Source organism: Cryptomeria japonica, unplaced genomic scaffold, assembly GCF_030272615.1.
Source record: "Cryptomeria japonica unplaced genomic scaffold, Sugi_1.0 HiC_scaffold_372, whole genome shotgun sequence".
In the NCBI taxonomy this organism is placed as follows: domain Eukaryota; kingdom Viridiplantae; phylum Streptophyta; class Pinopsida; order Cupressales; family Cupressaceae; genus Cryptomeria; species Cryptomeria japonica.
This window is the reverse complement of record NW_026729193.1, coordinates 1-18,083: the sequence shown is the minus strand read 5'-3', so window position 1 is coordinate 18,083 and position 18,083 is coordinate 1.

Here is an 18,083-nt window from a genome sequence, read left to right as displayed (position 1 = left end):
GTTTCCATTAATATTGAAGTTAGAATTTATCAATTATTTTTTAATATAATTAATTGACTACATAAGTGAAAAAATTTAATGTATCTATATAAAATTTCCAATATAAATTAGATAGATGTATTTAATTAATTATTTATTATATAATATTAAATCATATTTATTTAAATAATTAAAAATATATTAATAGATATGTAAATAGATAAAAAAAAGAAGATAAAACTATTTCACATACATAAGAATTATTTTATCTATATTTTAGAACTATTTTATTACTACATATCATAATTTTCAAAAGACTACTACTAGTTTTAAGGCTTCTTATTTAACAACTATGTTAAATCTCCCATCCTTATGTTACTCTCCCTATTTTACTAAACAATGCATATTGTAGACTATTGGTGTTAATTTCATGTGATATTAATAATAAGGGTCAACTAAATTAAGTATAGAGTTGTATTATGGTCAAAGAGTATTTAGACTTTTGAATTGTAACTCTATTATGAAATCACATATAAACTCATAGGTAAAATTAAATGTAGTTATTGATGAAATTATACACTTTACTTTCAAAATGTGACCTAATGGATTATCAAGTTGTCAATTAGGGGTTAAGTTGATCTATAATACCAATACGATTATGGTTATTGAAGATAGGCCTTCCTATTCAATATTTAATCATGTTAGCTCTTATTGATTTTTTTCCTACAAGGTAATTTTGTAAAGTTCCTCCTCTAGTAACCTTGGACTACATGATAATTTGATGCTAATATGTCCTTTGGGTGATGGTTTCATGTTTCTTTTTATGTTCAATTTTTATCATGGGAACACCTTGGGTGTTGAGTGTTGATTTCATTGACATAATGGGTTAGTCTTAGTTGTGTATCTTGGTACGGTTTTCATGAACATGATTATGCAATAAGACATAGGCTGGTTATGACATGATGATGCTCATGGATTTAATGCTTTAATTGAAAACATAAAATTAAATTGATTAGGAAAATATTAGAAAGAAATATCATATTGGGTTTTTATTGTAGCATGATCACAAGGATGAAACTATGGTGATAAATTATAATAGTTGAATGCAAATTTTTGAATTGTATGAATTGATCAATTACAAGGTAAATTTGTAAATTAAGGTTATATTTTTAAGATAAGAATAAATGATTTGAGATGTACAACTAACTTACATAAAAATTCTTTATCATTTCTTTGGCTATGTATTATGCATACTGCATACTAGTATCTATGTGCTAAGTATGCAAGAGAAGTGCCAATGGAAATAAAAGGATACATAGCTAACCTAAATTGTGTAATACCAATGCAACCAATCTTAATTATTTTACAATAATTAGGGTCATACATATATGTACAATGATGTGTTATGTGGTCTTAAATGTGTAAGTTGTAATGGTATTTGTTGTAAAGTGAGTCTAATGTGCCTTGTAATGTAAAATTAATTTTGATGTTAGAGAAGTTTATTAAGTTTAATCTCATGAAATTTGTTCATAGAGGTGTTTTCTTAGTGAATCTTGTGAGAGTTTTTAGTAGTTAAATCAAGGTATTTTATTTAAATTCACCACTTAAAGTTAATTATAGGGATAAGGGGTATTTAGAACTATAAAAAGGTATTTGAAACAAACTTTAGGCACCCTAAAATTTCTATTTTCAAGTAGTAGCAAAAATATAAAGTGGTTAAAAGAGATAAGATGACGTCTCACCTCAACCTTCATTTGGCTATGAGTTAATTAAAATGATATGAGATCTCCTATGATTCTAGTTTTGGAATCTCCAAGTGGAGACACTTGTAGATCCTCAATGAAGCTAGGTGTCTCATCTTTAGAAATTAAAGGGTATTGATATATTGTCTTTGGAGATGACACTTGTTATGACCACCTTGTAACATGAGAAATTATGTCCTTCTATTTAGGTTCATCATTTGAGAGGAATGAGGACTTTTCCTTCATTTTTTTAGAGAGTATGATATAATAGGTGGAGGAAGGAAGAAGGAATCTAGAGAATAGAGTTGGGAAAGGGAGGAAGCTTAAAGAAATTCCAACAATGTGTCATGTTAGGGGAAGAATTTCAATGTAAAAGAATAATCCTTAAGTATACTAATGTGGGGTTATTATTCTAAATTACAATTAACATTTTTCTTTTTTTGCATGATTTTCATGTTGTATGAGTGTGATTCATAGCTTAAGTATTGTTGCATTAATTTTAGACTCTTGTTTCTTTTTGTCTTAATTTTTTTTGCTAATGTGGGAGTATATTTTACATAGAAAAATTATAATAGTTTGGTCTATGTAATATTGGAGTGGGAGTAGACCATTTCACATGGTCAAATAGGTCCTCCTTATCAATGTGGGTAGATTGGGTATGGCTCTCGGTTTTGGGGTTTAGGGTTTGAGAATGCAATAATTATAATTTGAAGTTTGATAAATATTATGTAAGGGTAGCATATGAGTATCTACAATGAAATGTTGTGAGGTGGAGAAGAATCATATAGATGTGAAAGGAAGATGGATGAACCAGGTGGGAAGATATTTAAAGGAGGATGGGTGAAATAATGTTAGATAATGTGGAAGTGTGTAATAAACTATTATGTTTGGAACCTGTTTCATTTCCCCCTATTGGTTGAGCCCCTACTCCCTATAAGAAGGATTCCATGGAGGAAATCCTTTTTTATGTGCAAGTTGTTGTTATGATATATGTAAATTTTTTGTGTATGTAAGTGTGTTAAATTGTGAGGGAATTTTGTGAAATAATTGTTGTAGAATCCCTTGTGTTGTTTGTAAGTATAATGTGATCTGAGGTTTTCTTTGTGTTCCCTAGCTTAGGGATGGGATAAGTTTACCCCTATAGTTCAGAGGTGTGCTACGATTGAAATTTTTTCAATACATGTTCTTTTTATGTCTAGGATTGACCTCTTTTTTTGGAAGAGGTTTATGAGTGGATAATGGATAAGTGATATATTTTGGGAGAAGTTTGTTGGAAAGAAACATTGGTTTAAGAGAATTATCTGTTAAACATTTTCCTAATATTTTAAGCTGTAAAATTTATTAAATGTATTTTTAAGAGTGATTATATGTTGTATTATTTTATTTAATTAAAATGGTTAAGTTTTATTTCCTAGAAAAATAATATGAAACACATCTTGTTTGAATGAAATTTTATATTTTGTTGATAAAAGATTTTGGGTGAGAGAAACATTGTTTCGATTAAGTGAATTAGGGAAGGGATTCAACCCTTATATAGCAGCTCATTCGAAAAAGATATGGGTCATACAAGTTGTGAAAAAACCCAGTATTTTGAACTAGAACAAAAAAAAAAAATTAGAACAAGATAAAAACAAAAATTAGACAAAAACACCAAAATACACCCCTCAGAAGACAAAATTAGAGAGTCTATAGACTCAAGAATTTCACATCCTATCACTTCTCATTCAGAATATTCAACTTCTCCCAAAATGAAATTCTTTTAATTTTAATGATCTTCTTGGTAGGGCTAACAAATGATGAAGTAACATTATCATTAACATTTTCACTACATAGCTCCAACAACAACCTCAACAGACCTCTTTTGGTTGACATGTTTACCTTCTAACTCCAACTACAAGACCTACATTGAGGCCAACATATTTCTCGATATCTCCTTGCTGAAAGAAACAATCTCATTCAAATTATTCTTCAATGCATCCTACTTAGCCTGAAGAATAGAGATAAACCTCTCCATTTTCTTCCTTTCCTCCTTTGAGGCCACATTCACTTTTAGAGCCTTCACCTCTTCTTCTAGATAATCTTATTTATTGAGTCTTTCAACTATATCATTAGCCTTAGTTGAAACCCTCTCATCCTTATCCTTAGAGGTCCAATCCCCAAGCCTTTCATTTGCCTCAACTAGAGTTAGTGAGAGAAACATTGGTAAGAATGAAAATAGAAACTATTAATTATTTTCATTATTGTAAATATAGATATGTATTATTTTTCTTTTGAGATTTTCATAAAAATATATATATGTAAAAGGTTGTAAAATTTTATAGTACTTGTAATTTTTCTAGTTTAGAAAGAGAAGACAAAAAAGTATATGTTTGTAGAGATTAGTAAAGTGAGGAAATAAATTTACTTGATAAATCATTTTAATTAATATATTTTCTCTTACCCATAAAGAAATAGTCAATCCTCTTATAAACTTCATGTAATTATTAATTATGTTTTCTTTGATAAGAATAAAGGAAACACTCAATATTTAGTATGCACAAATCCTAGAACCTAAAATTTATTTATGTTCCAAAATTTAACATTCAAAATCCAAACACCACAAAGTAGAAATCCACGAAATTCAAGCCAAAATTTAGAGATCCACACTTCTAACAATTCAAACTTTTACAATCCATTAAGATTCTAATATATTTGATATCAGAAATCTATGCAACCCCATAATCTAACAAAAAATCCAATAACCTAAATCACTAAACACATTTGGGTCCCAAAATGGAAATATAGATACCTATTGAAAATAAAAATAAAAATAAATAAGAAACCCACAATCCAAAGGATCCTAAACCACCAAAATGACCAATATTAAAATCCAAAACAAACCATCACATCCAAAAAAAGATCTGATCTCATAATATAGTATGGTGTGTGAATTATTGGTCCTAATTCCCTTTAGTCTCATGAAATTTACTCATGCCTCCATAATCTCATCCTTTCATCCACCTATTTTACTATATCTAACCCATAACCCCACATATCTCCATCACCACATACTTTCAAGAAACATTTTATGTAAACACCATACATACTTCATGCAACTTTCCTCTAACTCCATTTTCTTTTGTAGCATTCAATAAATCTCATTACAACATTCATTATTGTAAAACTAGTAGAATGGTACATATATAGTAACCATTCAAAATATTATATATTATCTTACAATCGAATAAAATGCTTGAATCCAAAATCTAGAAATTCTAGCCATAAAAAGAAAAAAAAAAAAATCAAAATAGTGAAGAGAAAAAGGTATTCAATAATGAAAACTATTCTAATGCTGCCTTGCATAAGTGAAATTTGGTTTCTAAGTATCATGTCTAAATTAGATTCTCCATGTGTCTTAAAATTGGACAAAAGCTTCTTCCATCCACTTATGCTAACTACCCTTCACAACCCCCCACTAGTCATACATATCACAACATTGTACAATCTTTGTACTTTTATAGTACCAAGCCATAATAAATTTCTTTTTAAATCTAATTTATGTAGAAGACTATTATATTGATAAAATACATTGAACCTTTTCTATAAGGAATAAACAATGGGATATTCTACTATATTTAGAAATATACAGTTTATAAGACAAAACTAATGCATCTCACAATCTTTCTTATCCATCTTATCTCACAACTCCTAAGAAATAATTCCAATCTTACTCATTTATTATTACTGCCAAGTGATATCTATGTTTAAAGAAATCCTCCATTGTTAGCTTCCACAACACTTTTTAATTTCATTAATATTCTCAATATCAACTAAGATGTATATGTATCCATAAATTACATAGATAAATCTATTAAAAAATACTAGAATTCCCACTATAGCCCAAAAAACATGCCCAACTATGAGATTTAATCATGAAAATTATCTAATACCAAATTTTACAAGGTAAACTAAAACAATATATAAATCAAAATTAAGTATGCATCTTCATTTAGTTAAGTGTTCTTAAATAGGAGAACGCCCTTAATTAATTAAGGAATTTTATTTAGAAACATAATAAATTAGAAAATAACATGAAAACAACACAATACTAAACAAAGATACCACTAGTAGTTTCCAAATTTCAGAGGTGCACAAACCATGCTAAAACATGGTGCCTAAAATCCCCTTGAAAAAACCAAACATTCCATTCCTCAGAATCCCCTCCAAAACGTATAAAGATATTTATTCTAGCATCTGAAGAGACAAATTTTCTCTTCTTTCCTAGTGCCCATCATACAAAATCTAGTAGAACCTATATGAAGTATAAAAAATTAACTTGCTTTCCTTTCCAAGGAGCCCAAATTTAGGAGATAATTAATTTTCCCACAAGTAATTAATTATTATTGTCAAAGGACTCTTCAATCCATTATGAATTCATTTAGAATTTATAGGTGGAATATTGTTATAAATTTATTTTCTACTAAAAATCTAGGCTCTTAGAGACATCTTGATAAAGATGTTGCAACTAATATTTCACATAAAAATTACAAGATTGATAGCACCTTAACAATAATGCTTGCAGTAGGTTTCAATGAACCAAGTAAGAGTGGGATTTTTATTTGGGAGTTACATTCTATTATGGGAAGAGCTACTTGTAGCGTCCTAAAATTGCGACACTTGCAATTTCGACTGCATTTCGGTCTTCACGATGGCTACGCGACACGCAACCTAAATGGAGACCCCGAAACCTGATTATGACACTGAAAACTGCATTTTCTTGCACCCTGGCCTGAACCTCCTTGCACCCTACTGTCCCGGGAGGTGGGACCAGAGCGCCCAGCGCCCTGGTCCCTGGGTCCTATTTTGGGCCCGGTCTCCTTTGGACTTCGAGTCTTTTTGTTTGCAATTTGGAAAATAAACTTTCCTGGTCGGCCTAAGGTCGGGAAAATCAGTCTATCAGCCCTAATTGACAAGTATATAAACTACATTTTCCTCTTTCATTCGATATGATGGAAAAGGCGTGGAAACTATACTCAAGCATTCAAACATTCAAGCATTCCTTCAAGCAATTGATCATTTCAAGTCTCCATTCAAGGCTAAGTGTTGCATTCAAGACAAGGATTCAACCATTGAAGAGGAGATCACTTACTACATACAACATACTACAACAACATACATCTATACCTTCGCACATAAGGATACAAACATCCTTAGAACAAGGTATTAGTACTTGTTTTACAGTCATTTACATTTACAGCACTTGCTCATTTCTTGGTTAATTCCAAAACCAGGGTTTGACCTAAAGGCAAACCCCTAATCCCTAACCCCCCAATCGTCTTCGCTTTTCTGTGTGTAGGTTGTAGGTACGCGGCTGAAATTGAAGATCTGGAATCCTTGTGCAGAGACGAACAGATCCCCCTTCGTTTCGCGGATTTTTTGGAGGACCGTGGCGCCGGGCGCCATCGTCCTGACAACTTTTGCTCAAATTTGCAGGACAACGCCGTATCGACATTTTACTACTAATTCCAGGTCCTCAGCTTCATCCTATATCCCTATCTCAGTTTATAAGCGAATCTTTGTCACTTTCTATGCATTCTTAGCTTAATTCTTCTATGCATATTCTTTACAAAAGAGGGTAGCCTTGCTTTCTTAACCCTTGAAACACATTTAGCATCCAATCTTGCGTTGTGTGGGATTGGATCTTGTGGGTTTCAACCCCTCTTTTGAATGTAAAGTCTCTCCCTTAAGTGAAAACCATCAACCCTAGTGAATCTCCCTTCTCTCTCCTTGGAGTTGGAAGAGGGGAGAGCAACTAGGGTTCGATCGCGATTTTCCGCTTTACATTTTGGTGAACCCGACGTGAACATCCTTTCTGATTATTCATGATTAGATCTAAAATTTGATTCTTTGATTACATTTCCATGTTTGATCTTTTGCAAAATTTTAGAGGTGATTACATAAAAATCCTAAAATTTCTTTTTAAGTAATTGAACTTGTGAAATATTTAATTGTTAATGCTTGTTTCAGATCTGCCCTTCTATTAAAAATTATCAATTCATGTCTGTGCTTTAATTTTGAAAATTAAGTGGTTAAGTGTCAAAACCCTAATTTTTGAAACCCTCTTGATTCAACCTTTGACTGATAATTTCACTGATCAAAACATCCCCAAATCAGCTGTAACTTTGGATTCCGCAATAAAATCACAATATCTTTCATCCCTGAAAATTTGGAAAAAAGTTGCGAGGACCATGTGCATTCCGAGCGCCATCGTCCCTGACATTTTTTCCGAAATTTCGGGAGCTAGATCTTACTGTATTTTCCTACTAAAATCCAGAATTTTGGCTGATTTTATCAATTTTAACACCTTCAAAATTATAGTCAAATTTGGTCTTGTGATTGCTTGGATTAAGGCTTTTAAACATTCAAAAATCATTGAAACTGAAATTTTGTGTCAAAATTGTGTTCTTACTGTCCTAAATCTGAAAAGTGTGTTTGCATTCATTCGAAATTTCAGTGCTTTATTCAAATTCTTACAAATTGTGACTTTTGAAATTAAGTGCTTAATCACAACAACTTTGATTTCCTCTTTCAAAATTGAATTTTGCGTGAAATTGAGTCAATTCTTAAATTTCAAAACTTGCATTGCTTTTGACATTCCCTCTAAAATCATAAAATTCAAAATTTCAGTTTCCCTCTCTTTTTCAAAATTCAAATTTTGCATTTTTCGACAATCTTGGTAGGGTTCAATTTTGAGTTTGCAACTTTAATTTGGCCTATCTACAGATCCTAAAATCACTCAATTTTTTCAGATTGGCTTTAAAATCATCATACCTTTCATCCCTGCAAATTTCAAAAAAAGTTGCAAGGACCGTGTTGCACTCCGAGCGCCACGGTCCCGGATATTTTTTCTGAAATTTCGGGAGACTGTCATGATTGCATTTAACAGCTTAAATCCAGAAGATTGGCTGATTTTACTGAAAATTGCTACCTCTAAATTCAAAACTTTCTCTCTCTCTCTAGTGCATGAGTTTTACAACAATAAGCCCTACTTACACTATTCCCGTTAGACGAAGCCGTAGAATTAAGTCTTTCCGAGGTTTAATTACCGAGGAGATGGAACCTAATTTGAATAGCCTTTTTAACGAGGACATGGGTAATTCCTCTAATCCTCCTAATGATGAAGAAGCTCTCCATGAGGTTTCTGTAGAACAACTTTCGAAATTGGATAACCAATTTGACGATTTTCGACAATGGATGTCTCAAGAATACCCCGATAGTCAAGCTCTTCCTTTAATTGAGGGTCTAAAACATATGCTTCAAAGTGATAAGAATGGAATTGATATTTTGCGTGGTATTGCACACATTGTGGATTCGAATGTGATGCCTATGAAGAGTTGTGCTGAAAATTTGGGTTATACACAACCTCCTACTCAAGTCAATCATTCTATTCCTTTGATGACTTCTATTGCTAGCATACCTACCTTTACATCAAACATAATGGCTACTTCTATACAAGACATTCCCCCTGTGATCACTAGTCATGGGGGCAATCCCTCTTCTTCAATTAACCCTCTTCCTTCATTCAATCCAACTTCTGCATTCATTCCTTCAATGAGTGTCCCTATTATATCTCCACAAATGAACATGACGCAAGGGGGTAATTCGTTTAACCATTCCATTCCTCCTTGTAGTGTTCCTCCTGTCCAATCATCTCCTATGACTAATTATCATAGAGTCCCACCACCTTACTCTTTACCTTCTTTCAATAACATAACACCTCCATCACAATCTAACACATCTAATATGAATTCTTCGACTGAAGTGACCATTAACAATCTTGCACAAACTGTCTCTTCTTTACAGCAACAAATTGCCTCTATGAATCAATCTAAGTTTAGTGTGGCCACATTTGATGTTGCGAGCCCACTTTCTCTTGACATTGTTCGAGCTATTCCTCCTAAACATGTTGAAATCCCGCATTTGGAACTTTATAATGGTAAAGGAGATCCTCTAACACATGTTAAGACCTTTCAAACAATATGTACTGACTTTGCTTATGACCAAAGGTTGCTTGCAAAACTGTTTACTAGAACATTAAGAGACAAAGCCCTACAATGGTATTGCTCGTTGCCTTCCTATTCTATTACTTCTTTCGAACAACTTGCAAATGCTTTCATTCAACAATTTCAAAACAATATAAGTCCTAAAGTTACTTTGATTGATTTAATGCATTGTAAACAAGGTGTTAAAGAAAAAGTGACTGATTTCATTGGTAGATATAAGCATTTGTATGCTCAAATTTCTTTTCCAGTGCCTGACAATGATATTCAAAGAATCTTTATTTCTAATTTACAAAAAGATATTCAAGACAAACTTCTGTTTTCTGAGTCTACTTCTTTCCAACAGTTGTGTGCAACTCTTCACAATTATCAACTGACTGTGAGTCAAATGGAACAATCACATCCTATGGCTCCGAGTGATAAGGGTGATAGCAGTCAACAACCATTTGGGAAGTTTAAACCGAACAGAGATTCCATCAAATTCAATGAAAACATCATCAACAACAATGTGAATGCAGCATCAGGTGTGCCTCCTATTTCTAAATTTTTCAAGAAAGAAAGAAAGTATACTCCTTTGAATGAATCATTGCATAGTATTATGAATAAGTTATTGGAACAAAATGTGCTTACTCTTCCTCCTATACGACAAATTGATCTTGCAAAGATTACTTCACCTTATTTTGATAACAAAGCTTTTTGTCAATTTCATCGTCAGCCTGGGCATGATACTGAAAAATGTTTTTCTTTAAAGGGTAAAATTCAAGATTTGATTGATAATAATACTATCTCTGTTTCTGGAGTGAATGATAAAGGCAATACATCTGTAGCTCCTCCTAATCAAAATCTTCAAATTTTCACTGATCCATTACCTTCTCATACCTCTAATGCGATTGAGACTAATGATTCCTCTCTTTCATCTGATGGTCTTGTGTCTATGGCTCCGAATGTGATTAACTTTGTAGAGCAGCAAGAAAACCCTAAAGAACCTTCCATCACGTTTGATTCTAGTGAAACCATTAGGGCACCTGATGGTCCTTTATACATAGTTGCAAAAGTTAAGAATACACCTTGCCGTGGAGTGCTTATTGATCCTTCGTGCATGATTAATGTTATTACTAAAGAATTTATTTTTACTTTGCAATTGAATCAAGTGATATATGACAAAACAGATGTGGTTGTGAAACTATTTGATGCATTTTCTTCTCCTATAATTGGTTCTATTACATTGCCTATTGAGGTCCATAACAAATCCCTTGATGTGAACTTTGCTATTATTCCTTCATCCGAACAATTTCGTGTGAAGCTTGGCCATCCTTGGCTATCTTCCATGAAAGCTATTGCTTCTCCTATTCACAAGTGTTTGAAATTTCCCCATAATGGTGAAGTTGTTACTGTCAATCATAGTCTCTTTAAACCAGCTGAAAGAACCTCTAGTGTTCCTATTGATTACTTTTGGCCTAAACAATTCCAATCTCTTCCCCCGCGAAGTGATCATCTTTTCAAATCTTATCAAAAATGGAAAATAGATATGATCCTATCTTTAAGTGAACCTAGAACACCTAAACTTGATATTCCTATCATTCTTGAGAAGGAAGTTCTTCCTTTGAAAGATAAAACTAATGTCTTTCCTCAAGAAGATTCCCAACCCATCCCTATGGATGTGACTATGTCTATATCTAATAAACTTCCTAAAAGTAGACCTATCCCTCCTCGTCATGATGGACTTGGTCTTCTTCCTAAACCAAATATTCCTCCTTTATATGGAGCAGTTCCTCCTCCTTCCTTTTATAGAGAGAAGAGACCTTCTTCTTCTCCTATTATCCAGCCTAAGAGACCACAACCTAAACACCCAAGTGATAGGGATGAGAACATTCCTCCTCCTCTATCTTCTCCACTTCCTACTAAAACTAGACGAAATCGTTCTGCACGTGAACGCCGACGAAAGCGTCGTCTTAGGGCTCAAGCAGCTGCTTCTCAAACTTTGCAATCTCCAAAAACACCTTCAACAAGCATTATTCCATTTTCTCCTCAGCCGAGAATTGAGCCAAAATCTCCTAAACATAAGATGCATGATGGTCTTGATCCTGTGCGAATTAAAGATCCTATTTTTATAAATCTTGATGATGCTATAGATGAAAATGTTATTCATGATGAAAATGTTACTCCTTTTGCTTCTGATAGTGAATATGAACTTGTTGATATTGATAACCATTTATCTAATGAATTTTCTAAAGCACTTATCCTAGCTCCTAGACAAGAACAATGTGGCTCGGAACATGAACATAGCCCTTGTTTGGATCTTGTGATAGCTCCATCTGCTGTGTTGAATGTTCCTCCTCTAGCGTGTTCCCTGCCTTCCCGAAACATTGATCAGCAAGATCGGGGGGTAGATGACGTGCTAGACTAGTTACATTAGCATAGCAGATTCTCTCCTCCTCTCTTGTGTTACTTCTTCTATATGTTATTCTCATTCTTCTATTTGTTGTCCTTAGTGTTGTCTACTTGAGGACGATGCAAAGCATTGAGATCTCTTTTGGTCTCTCTCATGTTGACTCAAAAGACACATGTGTTCCCTTCTTCTAGGTGACCTTCCTTGATTGGGGAATGAAGAACAATTATGCATACATACATATGATATACATGAATTATCATACAGCATACTGACCCTGAGGAAAGCGAAGTCACCTTGTGCTTTGTGTTTTGTGTCTATTATCCTTGGGCTTATCTCACACTTGGGGGCTAAATCCTTGTGATAGCATGCTCCTTTCCTTTCTCATTCTTATATGTATCACTACCTTAAAGCAATCACCCCCGGTGAGGCATGTGCGATCGCTTTAACGTAGGGGGGCATACATCCCGTTCATATCTTTTCAAGATACTTGAAAATTTCTTGACAAATTTAGCTTTGCCTTGAAAATTTTTGATATCTTTCTTGCATGACTCATAGTGAGGGAACCTTACTACTGACAGTCATGGTTCTCCCTCGTGATCTTCCCTTTTACTTTGTCAATCGAAGTCGTAAGATCCTTAGTCCACTGGGGGCTTGGTGTGTCTTGCCTCCTTGACGTGGTGAAAGTCTTTCAATGATTGTTCCTTGTACTTTACCGGAAGTATGAGCATACATACTCCCGCTAAAGTGGGGGCTAAATGTAGCGTCCTAAAATTGTGACACTTGCAATTTCGACTACATTTCGGTCTTCACGATGGCGATGCGACACGCAACCTGAATGGAGACCCCGAAACCTGATTATGACACTGAAAACTGCATTTTCTTGCACCCTGGCCTGAACCTCCTTGCACCCTGTTGTCCCAGCTGTCCTGGGAGGTGGGACCAGAGCGCCCAGCGCCCTGGTCCTTGGGTCCTATTTTGGGCCCGGTCTCCTTTGGACTTCGGGTCTTTTTGTTTGCAATTTGGAAAATAAACTTTCCTGGTTGGCCTAAGGTCGAGAAAATCAGTCTATCAGCCCTAATTGACAAGTATATAAACTACATTTTCCTCTTTCATTCGATATGATGGAAAAGGCATGGAAACTATACTCAAGCATTGAAACATTCAAGCATTCCTTCAAGCAATTGATCATTTCAAGTCTCCATTCAAGGCTAAGTGTTGCATTCAAGACAAGGATTCAACCATTGAAGAGGAGATCACTTACTACATACAACATACTACAACAACCTACAACATCTATACCTTCGCACATAAGGATACAAACATCCTTAGAACAAGGTATTAGTACTTGTTTTACAGTCATTTACATTTACAGCACTTGCTCATTTCTTGGTTAATTCCAAAACCGGGGTTTGACCTAAAGGCAAACCCCTAATCCCTAACCCCCCAATCGTCTTCGCTTTTCTGTGTGTAGGTTGCAGGTACACAGCTGAAATTGAAGATCTGGAATCCTTGTGCAGAGACGAACAAATCCCCCTTCATTTCGCGGATTTTTTGGAGGACCATGGCGCCAGGCGCCATCGTCCTGACAACTTTTGCTCAAATTTGCAGGACAGCGCCGTATCGACATTTTACTGCTAATTCCAGGTCCGCAGCTTCATCCTATATCCCTATCTCAATTTATAAGTGAATCTTTGTCACTTTCTATGCATTCTTAGCTTAATTCTTCTATGCATATTCTTTACAAAAGAGGGTAGCCTTGCTTTCTTAACCCTTGAAACACATTTAGCATCCAATCTTGCATTGTGTGGGATTGGATCTTGTGGGTTTCAACCCCTCTTTTGAATGTAAAGTCTCTCCCTTAAGTGAAAACCATCAACCCTAGTGAATCTCCCTTCTCTCTCCTTGGAGTTGGAAGAGGGGAGAGCAACTAGGGTTCGATCGCGATTTTCCGCTTTACACTACTATGAAGTTGGATGAATAGGTTCAACTTAGATCGATTGGATCAAGACTTGGCTCATTGTTTAAGACCATAGGTTGAAGAATCATTTAAGGTTTTTTAGATCTCCTCAATCTATAGTATTGCTTAGTCTATACTTATTGTAGGTATGTTTGACAAAGTTGACTCTAGAAATAAAAATGATCACAGCTAGAAGCATAATTTTTTTATTGCATTGTATCCTAGTATTTGAGATTAATTGTTGATTATATTTTTGATGACAAGATTTCTCCATAAGAGCTTTAATAGAGTCAACACTATATTTTCTAATTCATAGTGTATTGAATTTTATATCTGCATGTTATTATATGATTTCTATCAGAGGATTAGCCTAGGGTATTTGTTAGTTTCCTCTCATTCAATATATAGCAAAAATGATATTAGTAAATACTAGGTTATTGGTAGGAGCGAGGATATGGAACCACACTTTATATTATGGAAATATTCATTTTGACTATATTAATTTTGTTCAAGTAGGACATTTAGTCTAGAGATACATTCTTGGTAAACATCTAAAATCTTAGCTTGTGATATAGTGGAAGGGTTATTATTCGCACTTACCAATTAAAAGAAAAATAAGGTTGTTTTTTTATAGAGATCTAAAATCTCAGCCTATGATACAATGAAAAGATTATTATTCACACTTACTAATTAAAAAAAAAAATTAAAAAATTCAACACTAAAATAATTTAATTTTAGTACTAATAGATATAAAGGTACTAAAATAAATTCCAATAGAAATTCCAACAAATATGGCACCCCTACTATCTCAACCTCTTGATATGGCTTTGCTTTCAGTCCTCAAGAAAGAGGACTTTGACAACTATATAACAATGAAGCAAAAAATTAAAAAAGTATGGAAAAGAATAAAATTAAAACATTTTGGTCAAAATAAAAAAATAATTTCATTTTTCAAAGGAGAAGCTGTATTTTAAATTTGCCAGCACACGTTGAATTCACAACCTAGAACAGAAAGACTTCTTGAATACAATACAATAATAGAATAGGGGATGGCAGAGTACATTAAGAATTGATCCTTGGTTCCTATCAGTCAATCCTTTTCCCCTTCACCACATACTCTAAGAGGGAAAGGAATCCAAAGCATGAAAATAATCCATAGTTAAAAGAAATCCTTGAAAGTGAATATATCAAATCAAAGAGTTCGAAGATCTCATATGAAAGAAAAGGACGCTATAAGGTTGCGTTGTGAGTGCATCATTTATTGGAAAGGAGGTCATCACAGTTTAAATTTGCTTGTTATTCCTACACATTTTTATACTAGTTTTAATTGAGGTAGTTTTTATATTGTTTATTGGCTAAAAGTCTCGTTAGGCTTTTATGCTATAGTGTATTGAACATATAAATGCAGGCATAAAAGGACATGGAGATTCTATAGTCATATAAGGTAACCGTATAGTGCGAACAGAATGGTGCACACTGAAGCCTAGTCTGAAATGACAAACGACGCAAAGATATTATAACTGGTACATCGCCCTTTCTAGAGAAAACAAATGCTGAGCTGTTCTTAAGGAAAACTATCCATTCAATTTCCAAATGCTTCGGGAAATTGCCTTCCACTTTTCGTCCATGTTTAGGTGGAATGTCTATGTTGTGGTTACCTATCACTGTCATATTTGTCTTTGTTCGTAGCTTTATCAATCATCTTTTTCACGTTCTGGAGACATTACCTGGCTGTGTAACAGAGTTTCTGTGTACTTGAAGACGAATAAAAGAAAGTACATAGAAACAGTGTTGAGTCATCTCTAGGACTTTCAGAAAACAAAACAATAGAAAAAAACAGAGAGAAATAGAATCACTCGCTATCCACTTCCAACGCGTAAATGTGGACGGAAAATTAGATTTTATATATAACGTTGCGTACGATATCTTTTAGTTGCATTAGACCATATAGGTTAGATTGTTATGTCTCTTTCAGAATGGAGGACTCGATACGCGGAGATGTTTCCATGAACATAACGAAGGAAACGACAAGTTTTGTTTGGGCTCGCCTTGTTATGATTTGTCTTTAGCATATGACTCACGGTTCCTTTTGGCTCCTTTCATACCTTTTCTTAATGGATTTTCCAGAGTTTATGTGAATTTATTTTGTTCCGTCTAGTCTTTTCACATTCTGGAGACATTGCCTGAATCAGACCGAGTGAAGATGTCTAACAAGCGCGTAAACAGAAATGTAGGAGATTGCAAATTACATAAAAAGCCAATTCTTGAATTGAATACCATTTTCATATTTAACTTGAAGGTGGAGAAAGGAAGTAAATCGACACAGTGTTGAGTCAGCTCTACGACTTTCAGTAAACAAAACACTAATAAAACAGAGAAAAATAGAATCAAACGCGTAATTGTGGACATCAAGTTAAAATTCAAATATGATGTTGCGTACACTATCCTTGTAGTTGTATTTCTACTTAAATCTTGAAATTTTGATACAGGTGACGTATTTGATTGTATTTCTACTTAAATCTTGAAATTTTGATACAGGTGACGTATTTGATTGCATGGACTGTAATATGCAACTAATACACAGTTGCACTACAAAGGATGAAAGACTCATACGCGGAGATTTTGTCATTAAAGAAGGCAAGTTTTCTTTGGACTCGCCATTTTATGGTTTGTCTTAGCATATAATTCGTGGTTTCTTTTTGCCCACTTTTATACCTTTCATTAAGGGAATTTGGAGCTTTGTTGTGCATTTATTTTGCTTATCTAGTCCTTTCATTTAAGAGGCTTAGGGATTTATAAATCATTTATTTTTTATTTCTTGGAAGGGGGAGAGGAGGTATTTTTTAAGGTCCCATGGAGAGATTAGAATGGCTTTGTATTAAAAAAGTTGTTTAGGTTTGCCCCCTCAACATTGACCTCTCTAGGGTCAGGAAACTTTGCAAGGAATTTTTCTTGTTTAGCTTTTAAGACTATCAAGAGGTTGATATGTTGTTTAATTATTTCAACTATTGGTTTATGAGAAACATTTGACAATTGCTTTGTAATTAAATCCATAATTTTGAAGTCTTGGTACGATTGTCCTTTAAAACTAAATTTGGATTTAACTCTTAAGATTCTCCATTCTAACAGGAGCATACCTAGAGAAAATTATTTACCTCTTGATCACTTTAAATGTCATGAACCTTCAAAAATTATTATATGACTTGACCTCAATTAGATGTGTGTGTTGAGATGGATCATACCTTGCACATATAGAAGCATATTAATGTTTTAGGCAAGTGATCCTTGTTATACATAGGTTTCCTATAGTAACATTCCTAACACCTATTTTAGATGCCAAGCATCCAACCATAATTTGGGGATTTTATACATATGCCCAAGATTCTTGCTTAACTAACAGAAAATTATTCAACTCCTAAAAAATGATTTATTAATTTTAAATGGAAAAAAATAGTTTCCATGCCGAGAATTAACCTTAGGATAGCTTCTAGAAAGACACACAATGGTCTATTGTAAAATATGGGGAGAATGGGATAATCATGAAATTGATGACTATCTATTATTTTTATTATTCTTCAAAATATATGAAGAAGAGGAGCATGAACTATGACGCAATCACTATTATAAAAATAGTGAATATATAGGCTATGGAGTGAAATATGTTAAAGAATTAACTAAAAGACCCTTTTATACCTTAGACCATGGATACATGCAACTAAATTTGACAAATTTGGAAAAATATACATACACTCAAAATATTTTCATGACAAAACTAGAGTTTTCTATAATATATAGAGGTAGATCCTTTGGTAATCACTATATATCATCTATAATATACAAAATTAAGAAAAATATAGTTGCATAGTGGGATAAAAATGTAAAGTTTGTGGTGGTGACTAGTAATGGTAAATCCCTTCCTAGTATCATTGTTTGTATAACGTATTATCCAATGATTATGGGATTGGTCTAACATC